This window comes from Salvia hispanica, unplaced genomic scaffold (genome assembly GCF_023119035.1).
Source record: "Salvia hispanica cultivar TCC Black 2014 unplaced genomic scaffold, UniMelb_Shisp_WGS_1.0 HiC_scaffold_784, whole genome shotgun sequence".
Classification (NCBI taxonomy): Eukaryota; Viridiplantae; Streptophyta; class Magnoliopsida; order Lamiales; family Lamiaceae; genus Salvia; species Salvia hispanica.
The window spans coordinates 40,021-64,123 of NW_025952559.1; the positions used below are offsets into that span (position 1 = coordinate 40,021).

General features: G+C 36.4%; 2 pseudogenes; both read right to left on the minus strand.

The window, feature by feature from the left end:
* Positions 1 to 427: 427 nt before the first annotated feature.
* LOC125200043 lies at positions 428 to 15,326 on the minus strand (annotated as a pseudogene).
* Positions 15,327 to 17,043: 1,717 nt separating this feature from the next.
* On the minus strand, positions 17,044 to 19,204 carry LOC125200041 (annotated as a pseudogene).
* Between the last annotated feature and the right edge of the window lie 4,899 nt (positions 19,205 to 24,103).

Below are 24,103 nucleotides of genomic sequence, written 5' to 3' on the forward strand. Positions count from 1 at the left end.
AAAAACGAAAATCCCAAACATGGAAAACGACAATTACTTCTGCAATTTTAGAGATTTTAAGCTAATGTCATTTGATTTTTTTGTTCTTTTTTTACCTACGCTCACATATTCATATTTCCAATCTATTAGTTGGAGTACAACGAACATACCAACGAGCTAGATCTTGGATCTAGCAATAGACTTTTTAAGTTTTGAACAAGAAAATTTGGCAATGAATTTCAAAAACTTTGTTGTTAGTTGAAAGATAAAGGTTTTCCAAGAAAAAATGTAGATAGTCATTATCGAGAATATTTCCTCTATAGTAGAAATTAGCAGAAGAATGAAAGATGAAGGTTTTCCAAGAAAAAATGTAGATAGTCATTATCGAGAATATTTCCTCTATAGTAGAAATTAGTAGAAGAATCTCATCTACCATATTACATCTATATATTTAAAATTTAGAGAAATATATTTAAATAACGAAATATACAATTCATAATGATCTCTAAGCTGTATCCAAAAAGGTGAGCCATGAAATTTCAAAAAAATCTGGACTAAAATAATTGAGTAATGGGTCTCCTGAGTCTAACTAACAGACATGAAATATATGACGCCTCAGTGCTAACTAACTCCCTATACATGGTATATGTCTCAGCCTCAGTTATCCTTTCTTGTATGAGTAGAAGCGAGTGGGGACTGTGACTGGAAATAATCGAATCTCTGTGCGGGTCCGATAGAGCGTCTCGTGGCGCTAGGAGATTCTGACAAGAGAGGTTCATATACAGAAGTGCGGTTCTTTGGCTGTGTTATAGAGAGAGGAGCAAGATCTTTGTCCAAGGGGGATCTTGACTGAGGCTCTATGATTCCCAACGAAAGGATCGGCCCTCCCAAACGCTCTGCCTGCTGGAGTATGTTGATTTTGCTTGACCTATATGTGTATCTCAAGTACTTCAGTGCCAGAACAGGCCCCATTCCTGTTGCTATAATAAGCTGACATAGCAATTCGACTTTTGGTTAGCACATACGCCAAGTAAACTAATAGTAGTGCAAATCAATCTCATCTTCAGAGGTTGCATGCATACTGAAAGTAACGTTGAGCGAGAGAGAGAATGTTGGGGCAATCGGACAAAATGATATAATTGATTATCATATAAGCATGCAATAATATTTTGTATGTGAAATAGTGTTCAGATGAGTATGTCATTGTGGTCTATATAGTAAAGAACTTTAAAGGGCCAAAAAAAGAGGAAAAGAAGACTCACAATCATTGTAATCCAGTAAGACGGCTGCTTGCACAAACGAAACATTATTGTGTACATTCCTGATGCTGGGATGGCGCTAACAATCCAGTTGATGACATAAAAACCAAAAAGATTGCCCCATATTGCCAGGTGTTGCAAAATCGTAAAAGAACTGTAAACACCAAAGGAAAGTTGTGTCAATCAAACTCAAATATAGCAGCGTCAGTTAGCATGATGGTAGAATACAAACTATACACCTATAGTTATCAACGACCGATTCAACTACTATTTGCTTAACCAACTTAACGTTGGAAATAATAAATTCAACAAACTCGAAGTGCATTTTCCAAAAGCTTTAAAGAGGGTGTGGGGGGTGGGAGTAATAGTGAGGTCAGCCAAGAACGTAGATTTTTATTCACATGCTTACTATCAGCAAAACTTTGGTATTAAGCTACTCACTTGGTCTCCAATGCAACGACAAATGCCTGCAACCAGATGCATCCAGACAGTGCAACCATTGCTACCTCCTCCATCTCACTTTTCTCAAAAGCATAGGAATGTATGGTGATGACAAAAACAACAATTGCCTAGAGAATCAGAGTAGTATCAAGTACCTTATTAAGGAAAAATGAAACTTCCGCATTCTAATATATAGGTCAGAAAACAGATATGGGTTGTGGACTAAAAATAATCAACATTTGCTCTGAGGCATATTGCTAGAATAAGGTGTCACTTATAGTTGCAAGTCTTATGCATGGTACAGCCAAAATTATAGGTCTCACATTTCTATCTAAGCTTCATGCAAAAAAATACCCTAGTTCTTTCTTGATGGAGTATGAAACATTATAGTCATCACCGCTTGAACGTCCCCTAGGGAACTCTTTCTTGGAGTATTTAATCCCCAAATTTTGTACACAAATTAATTTATTTTGTAGAGCATGATTGAGTAACCATTTTATCCACTTTGTTTGATCTCCTCTCTTGGAAACAAGTGAAATAGCTTTAAGTTTTAAGAGAGTAGAATTGAACCTTCCTGCTTGGCAATAAAATAGTATCTGGGGATGCTGCATTACAGTTCTTTCACTAAGATCTTTGTCGAGAACACTGACCAGAACTGGAACACTGTGTAAAACACATTATAAGCCATCAAGCTGACCTGAGTTGAACAGACTGGTTCCAGAGACACCTGAAATGAAAGAGGAACTGGAAGATTGTACTGTAAGCACACAAGGAAATCATATACTCCATTGCTCCTCAACTGAATGTATGTGAGCAAGTTAAAGAACTTACAAGATCTGAATAAAACATATCAACAACGACTTATAGAAGGAATATTGGGAAAGAAATGCTGTGCGGTTGTATGAATAGCGTCCATGCACAAGTATCAGTCTTTTCAAAAATCTGAATTCTGCAAGTGAAGAATATGGTGACATAAAAAAATTTAGTAAGAATATATTACTGTGAGTCCACTAAAACAAATGTCTGAAGAATTACTTGAATGCAAGTATGGAAACCTAAAACGTTAACAAAGATCTTACTTCCGATGCTATAATCAGCTGCCCTGGCTGCCTGCAGTCCTTCTCTTCCACTTATGCCAACCCCTATGTCAGCTTGTTGGATCATCCTCACATCATTTCCACCATCCCCAATGGCCAGAGTTCTGTAATCACATAACTTCAAAAGTTCTACCAGCTGAAAAAATAAATAAATGAAAGTTTCAGTCATATCTTGCTAAAAACGACAGTAAACAAGAGTAATAATGGTGAAATGGTTATTCCAGTTAGAAAGACAGTAATTTCAAAGAAAATAATTGTACAAAATTTCGAACAAATACAGGGAAATTTCTTCCCGTGTGAACTGAATACCAATCTGTAAAATTGATTTTGTATAATTAACGATTGTCATAAAAAGCAGTAATGTAGTATATATAAAAACCATTTACATGAAATAAGTATTAATAATATATAAAAAGAACTAATATAATAGAAATTCATTAATGTATGTAAATGTATGCACAAATAAGCATGGTTAATAATTTCTATTGGGGAAAGTGGTTATTATTACCACCTTCCATAGACATAATATTCTATTTTCTCCCATTTTTGTATAGTCACGAAGGATAAGTGGCTTGACGAGATGACAGGCGTCAATGTTTGCAATATGTAGCAAAAGCATATAGTCCTTTCGATACATTTTTCAAACTACTCCTCCGTCCCAAGGAAGATGACCCCCTTCCTAGTAATGTGTTAGGTGGAGAATAAAGTAATAGAGAGTGAATAAAGTAGGGATAAAGAGGTTTTTAGTTTTAGTAATGAGTCATCTTGGGTGGGACAACAAACTAAAAGGAAATTGGGTCATCTTTGGTGGGACGGAGGGAGTACATTTTTGGACAGATTTTTCTTGCCCTACACATAAATTTGGGTAAGTATGGCGCTTCCATGATATTAGTTGCAGCTTGGATTGCAGATATATACTTTTCCATGGTAATTCAAAAATTCCATCTCATAAAAAATCTATGAAATCGTTAAAGCTAGAAAAATGTGACATTCTTTTTTAAATATCACTATATGTACTTGGTGTATGCATATAGTTTATTGTATTATCCACCAGAAACTAGCTAGAAGAGGAGTCACATACCTGAGCCTTCTGGGATGGAGTAACACGACAGCAAATAGCTGTTCGTGACAAAATCGCAAGTTCTGTGAAAGCTTTGCGATAATGCTTGAGGGCGATTTCAAGAGCCCAGCCATCAACAACAAAAGCTACATCCTGTTTCAACAAAATATCTCTCATAACATCTCTATTCCAGACACAAATGTAACAAGTGCAGATAGGGGCCCTTTGCTCCCCACATGTCTTTTGGTAAGAGAACTCCTAGGAATCTTTACTGGGTATAAAATGTATAAGATGCAGATACAGTTATAGACCATTTTAGTAACAACTCTTGACTTGACCATGCTGCTATCAGCGTATCAGTCACACATCTTTTACAGAATCACAGCTATTAGTACTTAACTGGAGATGATAGAATTAGGCATACCCTACGTTTTAATTTAACCACTTTGATGATATAGTGGAATAAACCAATTATATTTCATTTGGTACCAGGCCAAACTAAGTTTCAAAGCTGTGACATCTCTCAAATTCCCTCCTTATGGCTCATAGAAAATAAACTTGAAAAGGGATCAGAAGTGTAAATAAGAAGGAAAACTTTAGGATGCTTTTCCAGAAATGATAAGATTTTCAGCCAAGCCATAGAAAAGCTCCAGTCCTTTAATCATGCCAGGATTCCAGGATCAGATTTGCTAGCACTAAAACAGATGCAGGCTCATAATAAAAAAATATGATAAATGAGAGAAGAAAGAACACAATCATATTACTAATATAAGGCATCAAATAATGTTAAGCTACAAAACCTACTGGTACATGTTCTAGAAAAGACAAAATGCAATACAATTTGCACATAAAAATAATATTCGTACATGTAATATGATAAAATCACTCAAAAGCACAAAACTAAGTTGGCAAAAGTTGCAGTTAATCTAGTTTCAGAAAAATGGAAAAATCATACCTTGGGTTCAGACTCTGTGATTCTCGTAGTTAGCAAAACTCGCTCCAAGCTCCTACATACTTCATCCTCAGTTTTCCCATCAATAATCAGAAGCTGGCCTTTAGGCTCTGTTAATGATGCACACAGCAATTTGAAATACGAAAATTTAGTAGCAGAAAAAAAACTTTAGTTAAAGAAATGTCAGGTGGAGAAGGTCCAGCCACAGGCTGAGACAAAAAGAATCAACAAGAGTCAAGAGAGTACTATTAATACACAAGCTTGGATATGAAGCATCAGATTCAGAAGGTCTGAGGAACAACAGATGCTAGTTAAGAGAGACTAAAGTTGAAGAGCCATTTGGTGCTTGTTAATAACAAGCAAATGCAGTTAGTCCACTGCAAAGTTGTTTTTCTTTTCTTCTTGTCATATAACTGATTCCTTAAAGTCTAATAGAAAACATATATGACCTATCAGGCAAGGTTAATTTTTCTTAATACAATCACAAAGTGTTTTTTATGCACACTACCCAAAAGAAAAAAAGAGTATGAAAAAGAAGAAAGATTCCCAATATTAAAAATGGGCCACTCACCCCTTAAAAGGGCTCGTAAGGGGGAGGGTTATCCATACTTATATAGAGGAGTTAGGATCATCACCAAGTTGATGTGGGATAAGATTTAAAAGTTTTAACACGCCCCTTCACGTGTGGGCCGGAATGACACATCGGCCTTCCATCACGTGAGTAGGCAAGGGAAGAGATATCTATCATCGACTTAAACCCGTTCTGATACTATATTAGAAGTGGGCCACCCACCCCTTAAAAGGCCTTATAAGGGGAGTGGTATCCACACATATTCACATTCCATTAACTTATTTCACTCACATTTTATTATAAAATTAATATATAAAAGTAGTTCTCATATTCCACTAACTTTTTTCCTGATATTCTCCTCCTCTAATTTACGCCAAGCAAGGCACAATGTTCTCAGACCCATTTGAGCATACTGTTCTACAGCTCGCAAAAGTCCTAACCTGTTGCCCTGACACAATCTATCTGTTAGATATTACAAATATTTCATCCTACTGAAAAAAAGATAATTTAAATATGGACAACACCTACAGCTAATATTTTCTCAGGAGAAAACAAGAAACTTGAGGATACAGATCAAATGCATCCAACATATTGTGCATACATGCCAAGAAGCTTATAGACCAATATAAGAGAAACAAAAATCAAATCAAATGACTTTGAGACTCACATGAAGGATAACAGTTTAGAAGAGATAATTTATGCATTTTGCTTTTTAATTTAGCATGAACCAATCATAGAGAGCAAGGAACAAAATTATATGATGCACGCAACCTATTTCACAAGCCAAACTGGCTTTCCTAGCTGAACTAAATTCTAACCATAATTTCAGAACTCGAAAGGGCTGAAATTTATAGATCAATCAACGCAAAGTTTCCTACAAAATTACTATAGCCAATCGAACAACAATAGTACCCATGGAAATAAAAATGAGATTACCAGAATAGGTAAGAGGAAGAATAGTTTCATCTGCTCCTTTTGACAAGAGAAAGATTTCTCTACTTTGGCAGTCCCGAACCACCACTGACATTCTTTTCCTGTCAGATGTGAATCAGAGTGTTCACTACGGGAATAATACTTGAATTTATATCTCATAATAGGCATTATATGTCTATGTTATTATAAAGTGTAATTGTAAAGTGTATTGTATGATGAGTGAATGTGTATTTCCTGTAAAATTATGTTAAGTAAAATATACATGTAGTAAAATATATGTGCATGTGTGTGTCTACATGTTTGCTACAGATAAACTTGGAGGCTAGGCAGGAGGACCCCAAGCCCATCACCCACCCATACCCGATAACATCTACACTTACCAAGAATATTCCTTTTTTTTTAAAAATCAGGGAAACGGAAGACACATAAAAGGGCTTCTTCATCTTGGGATATGCCTTGTATGAAATTGCCCCCTTTTTCAAAGTCAAAAAAATATTAAGTATATAGAGGAGAAAATACCTATTCAAGACCAGATTTAACATATAAGTTGATATAGTCACCTTCAAGGAATAACAGTTTGCATAGGGCCCATAATTTTGGGGAAAATTTAATGACATCAGCAGACCCAATGGATACATCAAAAAGAAAGCTGGGCATCTGCATATACAGAATCTGGGTATAAATGTAAGCTACATTATGAATAATACTAGAGAACACCGGGCCCTGGCCCAAATTTTTTTTCACTTAAGCTGACATATGCCATCAAAAAATTTTTTCCTACTTTTTGTTATGGAAACTAAACCTATTGTCGGGTACTAAATCTGAATGCACTTTATGATGACATCTCAAGACTCATCCTTCTATTTTAGTATCGTTTTCGATTTCCTAAACAGGTTAATGTTTTTGCAGATGAAGTAGTAGCAGAAAGAAACCTAGGTCCACTAACTAATCAAAAAAGCCTAAAACTAAAAAATATTCTGCCCGCTGCAGCTATATATGTAGGTTACAAGGTTTCAGTTGAAGACTAGATGAAGAATCTAAACTTCAATGCATGAGGAAATTTAAAAAGCTGACCTGTCAAGGCATCCCCACTCTCTTTCCCCATAGAATCTCCCATTATGCAGCATCTTTTAAAGTTTTTATTTTCATGAGTTCCCTTATCTGTCAATATATTCAACTTGCCCCGTCCTCACTGATTGCTGTGCTGTAAACAAGAAAAAAAAGTAAATCAGAACACTATAACAGTAATTACAAGTGCATTCTCAGTTTTTACTTATTCATTGGCCCGAATCCCTGTTTCTGGATCAACCACTGGTCATCCCAATCTATAAAGGTACAAGTTTTTAACAGATCTAAGGACACCTGCAAAAAAGACCATTCAACAGTCCTAAATATATTCATATATTTAAAAGACATGCACAACACATGTTAATTCACATAATGAAATACATTTTTTTTTCTAGTTTCTTTTAAGCATAAATATACAAGTATAGCTTTAGACATAACATCAATACAGTGCCTACGGCATCAAAACCCCAATAAAAAGACATGACAATAAGATAACTAAAAAACTCAAAAGTTTCCTTTAGGGATTAGGAATCATGATGGAGCAAAGTAGCAAATCAAAGCGGGATGACCAGAAGCTCATACCAAGGACCTTCTTTTGGATATTGAACATACCATAGCTACAAAAGATGGATCAAGATTTTTTACATCAGATCAAAAAAGAACCGGGAAGAAAAGGTGGGCATGTTAGCAATGTATATAACAGATTTAAGCCCCCTAAACATTTTATTACATGATTAAAATATGTTTATCTTCATCTAAACAATTCCTTGAACAAAAAAATCACCTACAAATATAAGTTCTTTAAATATTTGCTTCCCGAAAAATTCTTCCAGGATTCCCATTAAAATTTCCATTTCAGGGATGCTGATCTAACTTAAGAGCAGGAGCAAGAAAATTTGACAAGCTATTTAAAGAGATAACCTTCCCCCCCTTCTGGTCCTTCCAAACATTCCCCCTATGCCTAGAACAAAGCGACAACTATCTGAAAAAAATATTGCTCCAGTCAATTTGTCAATCTGGCATCTACAGTGTAAGCTTTGGTTTAGGTATACCCCTAAAATGCCCAGCTTGGTTTGTTTAAATTTAAAAAAAGATAGAGACTTACGCCAGAAATTACTTGATCTCTGACTAACAAAGAAGGTAAGTAATCAGCTTTCAGAATTAAAATGTACAGCCCCTTGAGCTATGACATTGGAACATATAAACAAGGTTCAGGTATGTGACCCGATAAGAAAAATGAAAACCAAGCAGAAGTGTTTTACATCTAACAAATGTTTCTTTAGTTAGAGCTTAAAGTATGCAGAAGTTTTCTTCCCATTTACAGAACAAATCTTATTTCAGTGGACTAAAAGCATGTCACAGTCGCCTTTTTAAAATATGGGGCCAGCCAATGCCACTAAACCCAGGAACCAATATATTTTATATTCTAGATTTTTAATTTTTATCTTTAAATTTGTATACTTTATGAGATTTAAAAACAAAGAAAGCAAGTTAAAAAAATAACTCAAGTAAACAAAAAAATTTTATAAAAATTCTTTAATTAAAAAAAATTTGCAAGTCCTATAAACATGTTTGTCTCTCTCCCTCCGTCCATGAAATGCACTCTTTCCTTTTTTTGTCCCAAAAAATGCACTTTTAATTTTGGAACCCTTTTTTCCCCTAATGAGGTGAGACCATTCTCCATAACAATCTTTATTTCTTTTTTTCTCTACCTCTTTTCTTTTATCAATTTTTTATTAAAACTGGGGCGAACCCAAAATGCATATTCTTTGGGGACGGAGGAAGTAAAAAAGGAAGCTTTTAAAAACGGAGAAACCAGCAATGGCTACACTAACGAATTTTTAGCTATCCCGATATGCCCCTGATCATCTGCATACAGGTGAAATCCCAACCAGTAGCTTTAAACATTTTATCAATTTAATGATGCCATGACCTTTTCTACTATTTGGCATCAATAGAGAAAGGGTATTCATTCAAGAAAATGAAACAAGTATAACAATATTGGGTTTAGGTTTAGATGCCTGAAGGTATACAAACTTACCCGTGTACACAGCAACTCCACATGCCCATTCTGTGTTCCTTAAGTAGCACGATTGAAGAAGTGTGTTTTTAATTGTCAAGGGGAAAACATCATTATCAAGAAATGGAGGAAACAGTCGCATGTTTGCATCAAACCTCCTAATATCCTTATCTGGACTGGGACACTCAATTACACCCTGGAACATGAACAAGAATTAAACGATGTGTCTAATACAGTAAATTAATAATTCAAAATATACAAACGTCTTGCCTTGATTTTGTGCAACAAATCAACATCTATTCCCATGCAAGCAGAAGGTATCGACCGTGTCTTTAGGTCAGTTTCTCCATCTAGTGCTGCTGTCTAGAAGACAAACACATCATTATCATCAACACGTCAGGTGAACATACACATTCAGTTAGATTCTCCCCCAAAGCATAGAAGCAGATAGTACTGATTTGATTGCCATGGTCAATTTACAAGGATGCCACACACAGAGGTAATTTTGGGGAAAACCAGGGAAAATTTCATTTTGTAGATTCAGAACTAAAACAGCCCAAGGCATCTATCCTTTTAGATTCAGTTTTTGGCTGCAGAAAAACCATTTGATAAACTAATACATATAGAGATTCTTTCAAATAGATCTCATTCAAACATGGCTAACAATATGGCATCTATTTTTTACTTGTATATTTGTGACCCTCACACAACTCTGTTTCTTTCTGTCAAACTGGATTGAAAATCCTAGGCAAAAGACCACCCGACTTAACATTACTTATATAGATTAGTCACAGACCCTATTTCCACTTTGTGCTCATATAAATACTTACCACAGTGAATAGCTTAATTTCTTTATAAAGTTAATCATCGCAGTTAGTAGTAACTGTAGAAACTAGTGTTGCAATATCCAGAACATATGGTTCCAGTATAGCTGCATAAGATAGATGTGATTGTGTATTGTCCAAATTCGACAACAACCCAGGGACAGATTGGGCTGGCAATTTTTGGCACGACACGATAACACGACACGAATCCGCACGAAATTAATGGGTATGTATCAAAGCTTATTGGGTTCGTGTCCTTATCGTGTCGACACGATAGGACACGAAAATTTCGTGTCGTGTCGTGTTACACGTTAAGTATACTATAATATTATTTCGTGTCATGTTCGTGTCGTGTTACACGTTAAGTATATATAATATTAATTTTATTTTTATTTATTTTAAAATTTTAAAAATTTAAAAATTTAAAATTAAAATTAAAATTTTCATATTAGAAATAATATTAATATATTATAATATTATTATTATAGTGTTGTTATCGTGTTGTGTCGTATATGTGTTGTTATCGTGTCGTGTAAACCGAAGTGGTTCGTGTCGTGTTCGTGTCTGAGGGTACCGGGTCGTGTTCGTGTTCGTGTTTGGAATTTTCTTAACGGGTCGTGTTCGTGTTTGTTGTTATCGTGTGTGTCGTTATCGTGTCGACACGATAACGACCAACACGCACGATTTGTAACACCCGACTTTTGTTTTTTTTGTTTTTAATTGTCTTGGAAGGAAGTCGAATATTTTAGCGATTTTTCACCCACGATTCTTGTAGTAAAATAATATACTATACATTTTGGGCTATAGAATTTATTCATTCTTTTGAAGAAAGCCCTTTGTTATGAGCCCAGTCATTTATTAAATTTTCATGTTGGGTCACCTTGATTATGCAACCCAATCATCGGATTTAAGCCAGATTAGTTTCACAAATTTTTACGTTCCACAAAACCCGCAACAAATCGGTTTCTACCTCCTGATTCCATGAAATCGGTTTCTACATATATCTCCCATGATCCACGTTCATCACTCCCAATCAACTTCATTTTGTTTCACCAGTTTCAAGCTTGAGAGTTTCAGAGAGAATACGGTGAGCGCTATGATGACGGCGGCGTCGATCCTACACCACCATCGGGCAGTAGCATGGCGGCAGAGAGAAAAGAGGGAGAGATAGATAGAGCTGACGGAGAGGAGGCGACGAGCAGCGATGGGGCAGCGAGAAGATGAGCGATGGCACCCCAGCGAAAGGCGAGGTGGCGCCGAGTTGACGCGATGATGACAGGGGTGCGACTCAGGCAGCGCTGAAATTCCGGTGAGAAGAGAGGAACGCAGCAGCGAGATCGATGGAGAGATGGAGGATGAAAAAGAGGGTGAATTGGGGCTGCTTGGTGGCGGAGGATTTAGAGAAAAAGAGAGAGACGGCGGTGGCTTTCAGTTCGGGAATGACGTGAAGAGAGGAGAGACCGGCTGACGGAGGAAGCAAAGCAGCAGTGCCGGCGTTGGGTACGAACAACAGCGCTGCACCGCGACAGCAGCAGTGTTGCGTTCTGACCAGGGGAAGTGCAGCCTTACCTTCGACCAAGAGGAAAAGAGAGAGGGTGCGAGGCGGTGGAAATGCAGCAGCGGCTGTGCTGCGAAACGAGCGCGGACAGCAGCGGTGTGAACGGAGACAGAGTGAGATGGTTTCGGTGATGCTTAGACTTCGGCTGATGGCTGTCTCGATCAGGAGCAGCAACGGCTACCCGGCGGCAATGATGCCGACAACATTTGAGCAGCGCGCTGTGGCGGAGATGAGGAAAGATAGGGCGGTGATGGCGACGGCAGCGCTCAACGGAGAGGACGGCAGCAGCGCTACGCGCGGCGGTGCAGAGAGAAACGAGGCAGTGGGGCCATGACAGAACGATGGCTAGACAGAAGGAGACGATATAGAAAAGAAAGAAGAGGCCGATCTTGAGGAATTGAGAGAAAGGGAAGAGATTAGAAATTTCTCCCATTCTGGACTCTCACGTAAGGAGAAAGAGAGAAGGTCTGGGCCTTTGTTTTATTTAATGTTTGGGCCAAATGATTTATATTAAAGTTTTGGGCCTCCTGTTTTAATAAAGGAAATGGATTGGAGTAGTTGGGATGGGCCAATTTAATTAAATGAAGATTGGGCCGGAGTACACTAAAACAATGGGCGACTTCACGCACACTTTTCGAGAATGGAATGGAGCACAAGTTAAAGCTTTAAATGAACAGGTGGGCTTTCGAACTAAAGTTTTCAAGAGCTTTCGATTTAATATATATGTTGGTTTGAGCATCATTTTATGTGATTGCAATTATTTAAATTCAAGCATGATGTGAAATTTGTGATTAAAGTGAGAGTATTGAAAGTGATGTTATGTGATAATATGTGTTGATTAATTGAGTGATATTGTGATTTGCTCGACTTGTTGATATGATGTGAGATGATGCTCGACCTTGACGAAAAATGATTTATGTTTCTACGTTTATGAGAAAAATGAAGTTTCGAAAGGGTATGTCATGCATGTTTTTGTTTGAAAATGCTATCTGTTTGTTTAGCAAGGGAGATGTCCCTACTAGACCTATTGAAATCGAGTTCGTCGACTAGGAGTGAGTCCTCTCGAACTAGTGTACACCATTGGGGATCGTGAGCCGTCTTTTGGGTCGGCGATCCAGGTGATCGAGTTTGCGGCCACATTCGTTTCACATGTTGTTGATGTTGTTGATGTTGAGGTTGTTGAGATGATGATGTGAGGTTGTTGAGATGATGAGGTTGATGATTGCTTAGTGGGAGCTGAGTCCCTACTATGAGTTTAATCGAATTCGGGTCCTAGCAAGGTGCGTCCTTACTTGGACTAGTGTACATGATGAGGCGTGAGTCATCGAATGGGTTGTGGTTTTTCGTGCTCGTGGAAAGTGGCCCCACACGGCTCAAAGCAGAGTATGGCGTTTCTTAAATAACTCAAGGAAAAATGGTTGTGTTTTTGAAATGATGAGGAAAAGGATTTGAGGATGAGTTGAAAGTTTGTGCTTGTGAAATATTTTTAGTGTCTTGGGCCTTTTCAAACTAAAATCCGAGGTCACTCAATGGCGGCATGACATAACTGTTTTATAAAATTGTTTTGACATTTGTTCCTCGAGTAAATCAAGTACTCACTCTGCATTTGTTTTCCCATATGCAGTTGAAGCAGGTGGACGAGTGCGGAGGTGTTGAGCATAAAAGTGAAGAATGTTTATCAAATGTCCAGATATGTTGTGTCTTCTACATGCAGATTACTCTCGAAATGCTTCCGCGAGTTATTCTCTTTCTTTGAGTCCTTGTATTGTTGAGATAATATTCTTTGAGTTGTTGATTGTTGAGATACTCGATTTAATCGAGCTATAACTATTATTTCAAGCTTTGGTCGAGTTGTGTCTTTTTCCCTTTCTTCCGCTTCTTTAACCCTCCCCAGTCGCGATTCACCGTGTCTTCTATCCTTAGAAAATGGGCGTGACAATTTGCCACCCTAGGACATATTAAATTCTGGAAAAGATCATCTGTTCAGTGAAATGTTCGTATTGGAATACAAGAACCAAATAGTCAGTATGAGCCTTGAGCGTGTGTGTTTCTGTCCCGGAGTGATGAATATCAGCATTTATTATAAATAGGACAATAAATTCCAACACCTCATAATAAACAAATGAACCTAAATAGAGAGGGGGTTAGAAAATTTACCTCCACATAGCAAAACCCTGTGGATCAGCTGTGCCAAGTAACACAAGATCACAAGGAACTTCATCATTTTCACGGAGCCATACTATGTTCCCGATACAAATATCTTGGCTTGAATCTAAGGAACAAAAGTAACATTGGCCAGATATGAGAAAGCCCAAGGGATAAGACAATCAAAAGGTTGAGAAAAATCAAGAAGCATTCCTCTAAAAAGACAATTCACTGCAGCAGTGACTTCTAAAAAAAAATGTAATTTATGTTCGTGAAGACCTCTTGGAAAACATGACATGAATTGGTTGCAAGCAATTTCTATAAGTAATTACATAATAAACATTTTTATGCCAACATGTCCAAATGACTAGTAAATGGAGTATAATGCAAGACCACCACCCCTAAATGTTGCCCCAGCCCCTTTTATGCATATGCATAATGTTGAACTGGGAATATCCCTAACAGAAGTACATTACAGACACTTTTAGAGAGAGATAAGTACAAGATAGCCAACTAAAACACTACAATATTGGGGTGTGAACCCCCACCACCAAACAAAGTCCCGCCCATTAATTCCCCTTTTTTGATAATTATGAAATATGAAGGTGAAAAAGACTTTCACAGCTGAAACCATATTTCGGTGATCTGCGTAACTCATAACAGATGCTGGATGGAACTGTAAAATAAAATAGAAGAACACAAAAGACCATCAGATGTAGTTTACGTACAAGCTTTCTGATACCCTGCCTCACAATCCAAACTTCTTTTTCATTTGCTTTTTTATCTGAGAGATATCTATTGTAATCATCCCATGCTTCTTTACTTGCTGAGACTGCAAATATGAATATAAGAGGACCCCAAGTACTTGCAGGATTGACAGGAGTGATGAGGGACCAAAGTTGAAGGCAGGCAATCAACAAAAAAGTATTGATTCATAAAACGGCTGCAAATAAAAGATAGAGCTCACATTTAATAAAGGGGGGATGGAAGATATAACATTTAATACACATGCTGTCATCAGCGTTGTTTGAAAATTGAAAGTGATTGGTTAGTCAAAACCATAACCATAAATGCGGGTGAATAATGTTAAAATATATCTCCATGATCCAGGGGAAACAAATGATGCAGTGAAAAAAAAGAAGTACAGTTTGCAGCAAGGGCCAAATGCTACAGAACTGGCTAAGAATTATATATGTTCATGTAAAAAGGGAATTGGGTTTATTTTCCACACTAAAGACCAATACCAGATGAAACTTAACTCAGTGGTACACAGGGTTTTATAGAGGCGATGTAAAGTAACCTGAATTGTTCCCATAGTTTTTTTGGGAGAAAATTCCAGATGGTTTTTCTTTTGTTCGATTGCCCAATTAGATATTTTTTTGCTAGATTTTCATCATTTATGTATACATATCGCTTCATGGTAACTCAATTGCATGTGTCAAAGTAACCCCAGCTCACATCAACGCAAACATGAATCGCAGGGACACTCAGTTTGCAGCAATTGCCCTATGAATTTCAGAAACTTGTACACCCTGCAATATGCCTAAACTCTTATTAGTGCTAAAAGAACAACGGAATCGTGCTAAATAAAAAATTGAAAGGATGCAGATAAGTCCTCTAAAGCTCATTAAAACATCATTATAGAGCTACAATCCAGCCAAGTCAGAGCTAGAAACAGTTACATTTCACGCAACGGAAAAACTTTTTTACTCGCAATTTGCTGAGCTAGACTCAAATTTAAAAAATTCAAACAATTGCATTCACTAAAATAAAAAAAAAGAAATAAAGGCTAAATATACAAATGCTTGTGCAAGACCCGATCCCTTTAACCCAAAACAAAAAAAAAGGCCCTCGATAAAAAACCCTGAGGGGGAAATCTGAGATCAGCGGGGGCTGGTGCCCTGTAATTATGAAGATTTGAGGGGAGTGAATGAAAGGGGTTTGCAACAGGAATAGTGATGGAAAGCATTCGTTGTTTCTACTTGTTAAACGCGGCGGGGGAAAAAAGGGGTAGCATGAAAAAGGGGGTCATCGGTTTGGGGATATAAAAAATTAAAAAACAAGCAATTGACTGATATAGGGTTCTTACCTTTTCTGCAACTGTATTAAGAAAAACAAAAGGCTATCTCAAGCTCCCAATTGCTCTCCTTTTTCTGCTTTTGGAAAATCAATTGCAATTTGCAGCCAATGAAGAAAAGGTTCATTCGTCTCCCAAAAAATAGGGAAGACGATGAGGGCCCAGATGTTGAATATTTTTACAAAAAATAAATTTTTCATCGGGAAAAAAAGTTTTAAAATAGTGGAATTATTTTCATCAAAATATTAAAAATAAGTTAGTTCCCCAAAAAAAAAATTAACTACATAAAAAAAATAAGTGTGATCCAAAAATTTTTGAAAAAAAAAAACTATAAAGTTTTGGTTAATTTTTTTTTAATCCAAAAAATTTACTTTATAATTTTTTTTTTAAATTATTTTATTAGATTTAAGAAAAAAAAAATTTTGTATGATGTGGAAATCCAAAAAATATTCATCCAATCTAATTTTTATGTTTAATTTTATATTTATTATTTAAACTAAAATTCATAGGTTTTTAGTGATGTATAAATATGCACAAAAAAAACATAGATTTCGGCTTCACAATTTACACAATCAACGTGAGAATTGAAAAAAATAACAAAGTTTAACATAATTAACTACTCATATTTTAAAGTCACGGAGTTGACAAGAATTTGATCAACTTCCATTGATATTCCGATAATTTTACCTTTTCATAGCAATCTTTTTTTATGCCTCTTTATTTTATTTTACAAGCATGTCAAAAGTATTATTACTCCTATTATACATTTTATTTATCTTTCTGTATTAATCACCGGCATACTTATTTTTTTATGATAAATTGTGACTCTATCTTTCACTCAAAATCGCGATATCGACAGAGATCGCCCAACAATTTAAAGGATTTAATGATTAGACCTGTTAGTCCCAGAAAATAAATTGAATCATTCATAAATGGAGTTTGTCCAACTAAAGAACTCAAAAAGTATGAAATTTATTGTGTTAAGTTTCAGTGAGTGCATGCTTCAAAACTCAAAATAGATCAATGAAAATATTTTAAAAGGACAATTTAGTGCGATAGTTGTAAAAAAGTACACATGTTTGATTCCACACTTCCAGTATTTTCCACTTCAACAATCATCCAAATTTGGAGTTCTCCCATACATTTTCATCAGCTTGCAAGAAAAACTTATCTATGCAGATGGGAAAAATTAATAGATACTACAACATACTCCTATATGTAAAGCAGAATTGAAGAAGATGAAAAGAGATAATTTCATCCTAAACTAGAACTAATACATCCACGAGAGATCCCGCTTAAAAGAAACCGAATCAGCAGCTCCTTCAACGCCCCTATGAGATATCTGTGGACAATCATCCACAGCCAAAACCTTCAACTTACCCGACCCCACGACGGCTTCAACCCGTCGTACAGCTTACCCCAAGGCATTTGCTGAGCTTCAAGACTCGCAGCTGAGGAAACTTTGCTGCAAGCTCCAGCCCCTCATCTGTAATCTCCTGGCACCTTGTCAGCTCCACCATTTCAAGATGCTCTGCACTGCAAAGAGCTTGCATCCCCACGTCATCAAACGAGTACACGTGATCCAGAGCAAGCTCCCTCATCGGGCACGTGAGCACCACCGTGAGGATCCCCTGCAGAGAGAACGAGGAAATGGAGGGAAGTCACCATCGGAGAAAGATAATCTCACGGACTCAAGGCGCGAGCAGTTCTGAGCCAATGCTTCCAGGCATTTGTCTGTTAGCCTTATGGAATTGGTCATCAGGAGAGGGAGTGAGAAATCTGATGGCACTCGGAGTGAGATGGACCGGAGGCTGCTCCCTGAGTTGCGAGCCAAACCTATAATGTCGGAATCCCTCACCCCGACACACATGTCTAAGTGAATCTTTTCCAAGTTCCGGCATTTCCCCAAGACGCAGGCAAGACCTCTCCCAGGGCTGATGATGCCGTTCACCAATATAAGTTCAGTCATCTTGTCACATGGAACCGACTGCTTCTGCCACTGATCCACTGCTAGCCTGTCATAAACTTTCATGTAACGATAATTTGCATCCACCTCAAATTGCAACCGTTTCAATCTTTGCCAAGTTTGCCCTAATCTAATGAGATCGCCTTCTCCAATCGCCCTGCAATTCTTGATGCAAAGATCTTCAAGCGTCTCCAAGCTTGCCAAGATACTCCAGCCATTCCATTCTGGTGATATTGAGACAACGAATGAGGTGCAGCAATGCGAGCTTCTTACATCCCACTACCACCGATAATATCCCACATCCACTGATTCTCGGAGTGAAGACCAACTTCAAGGCAGAGATATTAGAGCAGGAAGCCAAGTGAGTCAAACCAGCATCAGTGATAAAAGTGCAATAACTTAAGGTAAGATCAGCGAGACGAGGACAGCTAATGGAGAGATTATAAAGACCTCGATCATCCAACTGTTTCCCTAACTTGGACATCCAACCCGAGTAAGAGATTTCAACCTTTTCCAAATTCTGAAACCGGTTGCAGAGAGAAACCAATGCCTCATTGGCAGGACGCAAGCCACAGCCAACGCGGATAGATTTCCGTTGCACATTGTCCAATTTGTGGAGGCGCTTACATGTTAGAGATATAGCACTTTTATCCACCGTTGTGTTTAGCCTCTCCAATATGTCCCAAGCTACAAGGTCTGGTAAATCATCCATGGATACTGGATTTCTAGGGTATCATCTCATGAGCAAGCTAACAACAGATTGCGAAAATAAATAAATAAAAAGGAATAAATTATCGGAGGAGAAACACAAAACTGATATTGATTCTTACGATTTTAAGCAACCATTCACTAAATCGACCTTTATAAATTTGTTGATAGAACTAGAATAATAGATCAAGCAGAATTCTTCCTCTGTGCATAAATCACATGCTGCAAACAGAAGATTCCTCAAATTAGAAAGCTAAAGCAAATAGAAATTCATGAATCAGGCAGAAAACTCGCATCCTGTGAAAATGCAAATGGAAGATGATGACGATGACCAATATATGAGAGAGGACGATTCTGGCGAGCTAGAAATTAAACGGACTGCAACATCTCCTTCGAAACTCAGATTAGAAGAATAAGGAAATCAAGCATTCATCTATGTAAATGACTATCATAAGAGATCAAATTAAACAAATAAATCAGGGTTGCCGACCTACCAAATAGTGTTGGAAATCAAATGCTCCGCCGCAATAAATAAACGAGAAGAAGGCATTTAGTAAAAGATTAAAAGAAATTAATTTAAAATAGGTATATAAATACATGGGATGAAAAATATGAGGTGGAGCAATTGGGAGTCCGGTTGAATTGGGTGGGAGTTTTAAAAAAGTGTTGGAGTTTGTAGAAAATGAGTGTGATAATGGACTTTGGGATCCACTTTTTGGCCATTTTTATTCAAATTTTATCCTCTTATAATGAAGTGTTAATTCTACCCTTGGATAATTTAAATGAAGGGTAATTAATTGTTAGTTAAGTGGAAAGTGAAGGGTAATTGTTTTGTACAAAAATGGAATGGCTTAACGGTACTTTTAAAGTGGGACAGAAGTAGTAAGCAGGAACTTTTAAAGTGGTACGGAGGGAGTACTAAGATACCATATATGGTTGAGTTGTGAGATTATTTTAGTCATAGGTAGGGGTTAGCTATGACTAATTATCTCATGATTATCCATCTAGGATTGAGTTAGAGGACTAAATTTTATGACCAAAGCACCTTCTTAATTTAATCGGATACGAATCTTGACACGAAACGTTAAGTATTGAGAAAATTACATTAGAAAATGATAATTATTAGTTGAGACACCGACATATGCTCATACTTCTATTAAATATTGTTGGAGTCAGGTGTAGATGATTTGATCACGTATCAACTACACTTTTGGATGAGGAGATCGGAGTATTGTCTGTGGGTTCATTTTCCTAATTAGCGATGTTCTCTCCTCGTTTTCAATTATTGTGTTGTGCAATATAGTGCACATGTACATACTTGATGTAGGCGAGCATTTTCGGACCCACATAAGCCCAAATCTTTTCATGCTTATGAACTGTCCCTCAGGAGCGTAAAATGGTTGGTCCATGTCATTCTGCAAACTCATGTTTCTGTGCAAGATGATTTATTTTATTCAATTAGTATTAACACATATTGGTCCATATCATTCTGCAAACTCATGTTTCTGTGCAAGATGATTTATTTTTATTCAATTAGTGTTAACACATATGCTTATGCAGAATAAAAGATTTTTAAATAATGAAGATATATTAACTTAAAATAAAAAATATATAGAGTAAATAAGTATAAAAATATATTTATAGATAAAAACTAATTAAAATAAGTATTTGTGATATTATAAACAACAACAACAAAAAATATACGTAATTGTCTTCTTCAACCATCTTAATGAAACATTCATATTTTAGGAGACGATTGTATACTATTTTAATATTTGATATGAGTATAGTATAAAATAAAAGAAATAACAAAGGGGAGATGTGTGGATGAAATATAATAAGACATACAAATAAAGAAAAATGGAATACTACTATTTACAAAAAAATTTTAAAAAAACTATTTGAAGGAATAATTGTAACACCCCTTACTCGGTTATTTTTAACGAATAAATGGTTCACGTCTCGTACGATCGACAAACTAATACATGTCTATTTATCTGTATAACTTTTTTTTCTTTTGCAAACCTCTAAGGCACAATACTACAAAAAGATTAAACTAATACATCTATTTAATTTTAAAATTTTTTTTTTCTTTTGCAAACCTCTAAGGCACAATACTACAAAAAGATTAAGCTATAAATACTAACACAACTTTTACTATGTACCTAACAAAATACGATAATTTTGTTTCGATAATTATTTACAACCCCATTAGCAAAGAAGGTTACATAACCTTATATCTCCAAACCAACTATTACAATCAAAAGTTAGTCTAAGCATGCCACGTGAGAACTAAAGCTGTACCGCAAAAGGGAGGTAGTGACTCGACACGTCTGGCAACAAGTGAGTCCACTCGCTTTATACTCTGCAAGAGGGAGAATAAAGGGGGGTTGAGCTTCGACAAGCTCGTAGTGTAAACGCATTGGAAATCAATTCGACATACTTAAACGATATCACTAACCGAGAAATCAAATTATAACTTGGAATCTCTATTCTGTTCATTTTTCAATTCATAAACGATATCGTTTACCAACACTTTATATAATATCTCTGAACTATTTAGATCAACTATGCAACAACATAATATATTATCACAGATACTTCAATAGCAACCATTTACCACTGTTAATCAAAAACATATGCCACAAAACAATTTTAAAACATAATTCTCACATCTTACCTTTCCATATCTCGTTTATGTCATTAAGTTATACCATTCACACAATCATATTTAATCTCTATAGCACAAGCAAATAAAACATATAAAAACGTAGCAATATGCATCGAAGTTTAAGGGATTAAACTCTAGAACACGCGATTTATAAATAAACACAAGAAACCAAATTATCACATTTATCTATTTCACTTTCCATATTCTTTCCTTCATCACAACCCAAAAAAAATAAAACATATATACAAGTTAAAACATTTCTAACTTCATTCATACCAAAAAGAAGCTAAGAAATTCGATAATGCTATTCAAACCTAATTAATTTTACAAATATGGGACAGCCACTTTATTTTGAAGTTAACACAAAATATTCACATCTTGAAACTAAAACTTCAATTGTAAACCTTTTTATAACAACCAAAAACTAAACCTCTTTCACCGAATCCTTTTTAAAAAATTTCACTTGAATTTGGAACAAAAATCAACATCAAACTTCACCACAAGGCAGCCCCAACTTTATACAATATCAAAACCATCAAGAATGTAACTTTAAAATCACCATCAAGAGCTTAAGGTCACATACTACCCTCAAACTCAGATTTTTCCATCATTTTTACGAACGACCCCTCCTAGGGTATAATAAATTCGACGGTCGCTACCTAGACAACATAAATACAACGAGAGCAAGGCTAGGGTTTCATTTAAAGAGATTTGACCTATGTATATAACAAGCTAACAAAGCAATAAGTCAACGGTTTGATCAAGAATAATCAATGAAGAGCAGATAGCATAAATGGCGATCAAAGTCAAGGGTTGGAATGAATTCAACAAAACACCATATGTCTCAGTCTTCTAATCCAAAAAGAAATAGGTTCAAAACGACTAAGTGATAAAAATGAGTTTCAAAATTTAGCAGAAGCATCCAAGAGAAAGTGAAGCCATGTATGGAGACACGACTACACTCGAAGTTCAAAATATTCATCTTATTAATTAAGTTTGCTCAACACCCGCCAACGCTCGGGCCGCCATTCAACCCGCACATAAGGAAAACACATGCAGGGCTGAGCATTTTGGAAATACCCAGTGAACTCATTGCACAAAACATTTAATAAGCTTATGTCACCCTTACCATAGTGAACTCGAGTTTTAAGCAGTTATAAAAGAATATCACGAGTATCACAAAAATAATTTCTTAGACTGGCCAGTCAAACAACTCCCCCACTTTTCTCATCAATTATCACAATCACAATCACAATCCTTCCATGGTGCGGCGAAAGTGTGGCCACACTTTTTCGCCCACGAGGCCGGCCGACTAGCAAGGGCGGCTCCCGATCCCACTCGTGTACACAGCCTGGCAGGGTTTGCGGCCCGTACTCAGACCCGAAGTCGTTTATACATATCCATAGCTTGTAGCCTAATGGAGCATACTCACAAACTAGGCATCGAGACGCACTGATATCATCAAAAACAATCACGATGCATGGCATAACGTTTCAAACCACCCTTATAACACCAATCAATATTTTTGCAAGAAATAAGAGAGTTTAAGAATAAAGTCCACCTCGACTGCTTAGATTTCAAGTATGTTCTTTCCCTTTATTATCCTGCTTCGCAACTGAGGTTTCACCTTTTTCTTTTCCACACATGTACATACCATGTATTAGTCCTAACATAAATTCCTAAATCATGCATGCCTCACGTTTCCCTTTTCCCATCGATTTATCTTAATATTACCAATCAAAATCAAGCCATATTCATCACATAATTTCATTCGCATCTTAACTCTAGATCTATCATCAACATATGTCACACAAGAGTATTTTGCCAACATACACACACAACACACACACACGCAACACACACACACACACTCACGCAACGCACGCACACAGGCGACGCACACACACGCACGACGCGCACACACATGCGCCCACATGCGCACATATATTCCATATCCCCTTTATCCCACTTTCACTCGATCAAGATGCATGAGGGTTCAAGAATACCAATTAATTGGTTAGAAAGAAGAAGAATTAATATAAGAATACCTTTTTGGAGAAAAAAAAACGAACGGTAGAAACAAAGTAGAGACTTGGTTCTTCAAAAATCTTGAGGCTCGAAACTCTAATTCTTCTCAAAGGATGAAGGATTATTGGAGAAAGGTAGAAGAAAATTGAGTGAGAGTGAAAAAGAGGGAGGGAACGAAAATAATGGGTGGGGGGCGAAAATTTTGAGGGTTAGGGTTAGGTTTTGCTCTTATTTATAGGGTTCAATAAGATCTTTAGGTAATTAAATAGAATATTTGGAAATATTTTTATTCTCCACAATTAAATAAAACAATATTTTGGAGTAGAGAAGAAGAAAAAGATCTAGGGCTCAAACATGGAGATTTTCGAAATATATGGCTTTTAATTAGCCAAGGTTTTGTTTTGGTATATTTTACGGAGTAGAATAAAATATCACAGAGCAAAAATAAATAAAAATAAAAATCTCCCATTGGAGAAAGGAATTAGGCGTGTAATAGGCCTTTTAAATAAGGAATGGATTTTTACTATTAACTAAAATAAGATATGACAAGATCTCCTTGAGGTATGGTAAGATTTGCTAGAATATTTAATTTGAGGTATGGAAAGAAATCAATAAGGGATCAATTAAAAATAAAATAAATTCTTTCCTTCCCAAATATAGGTGATTTTCGAAAATCACCTAGAACAAGTGGGGGCCGATTTTTCTCATTAAAATAGGAAATAATTGGGTTTTGGAATTAATTTGGA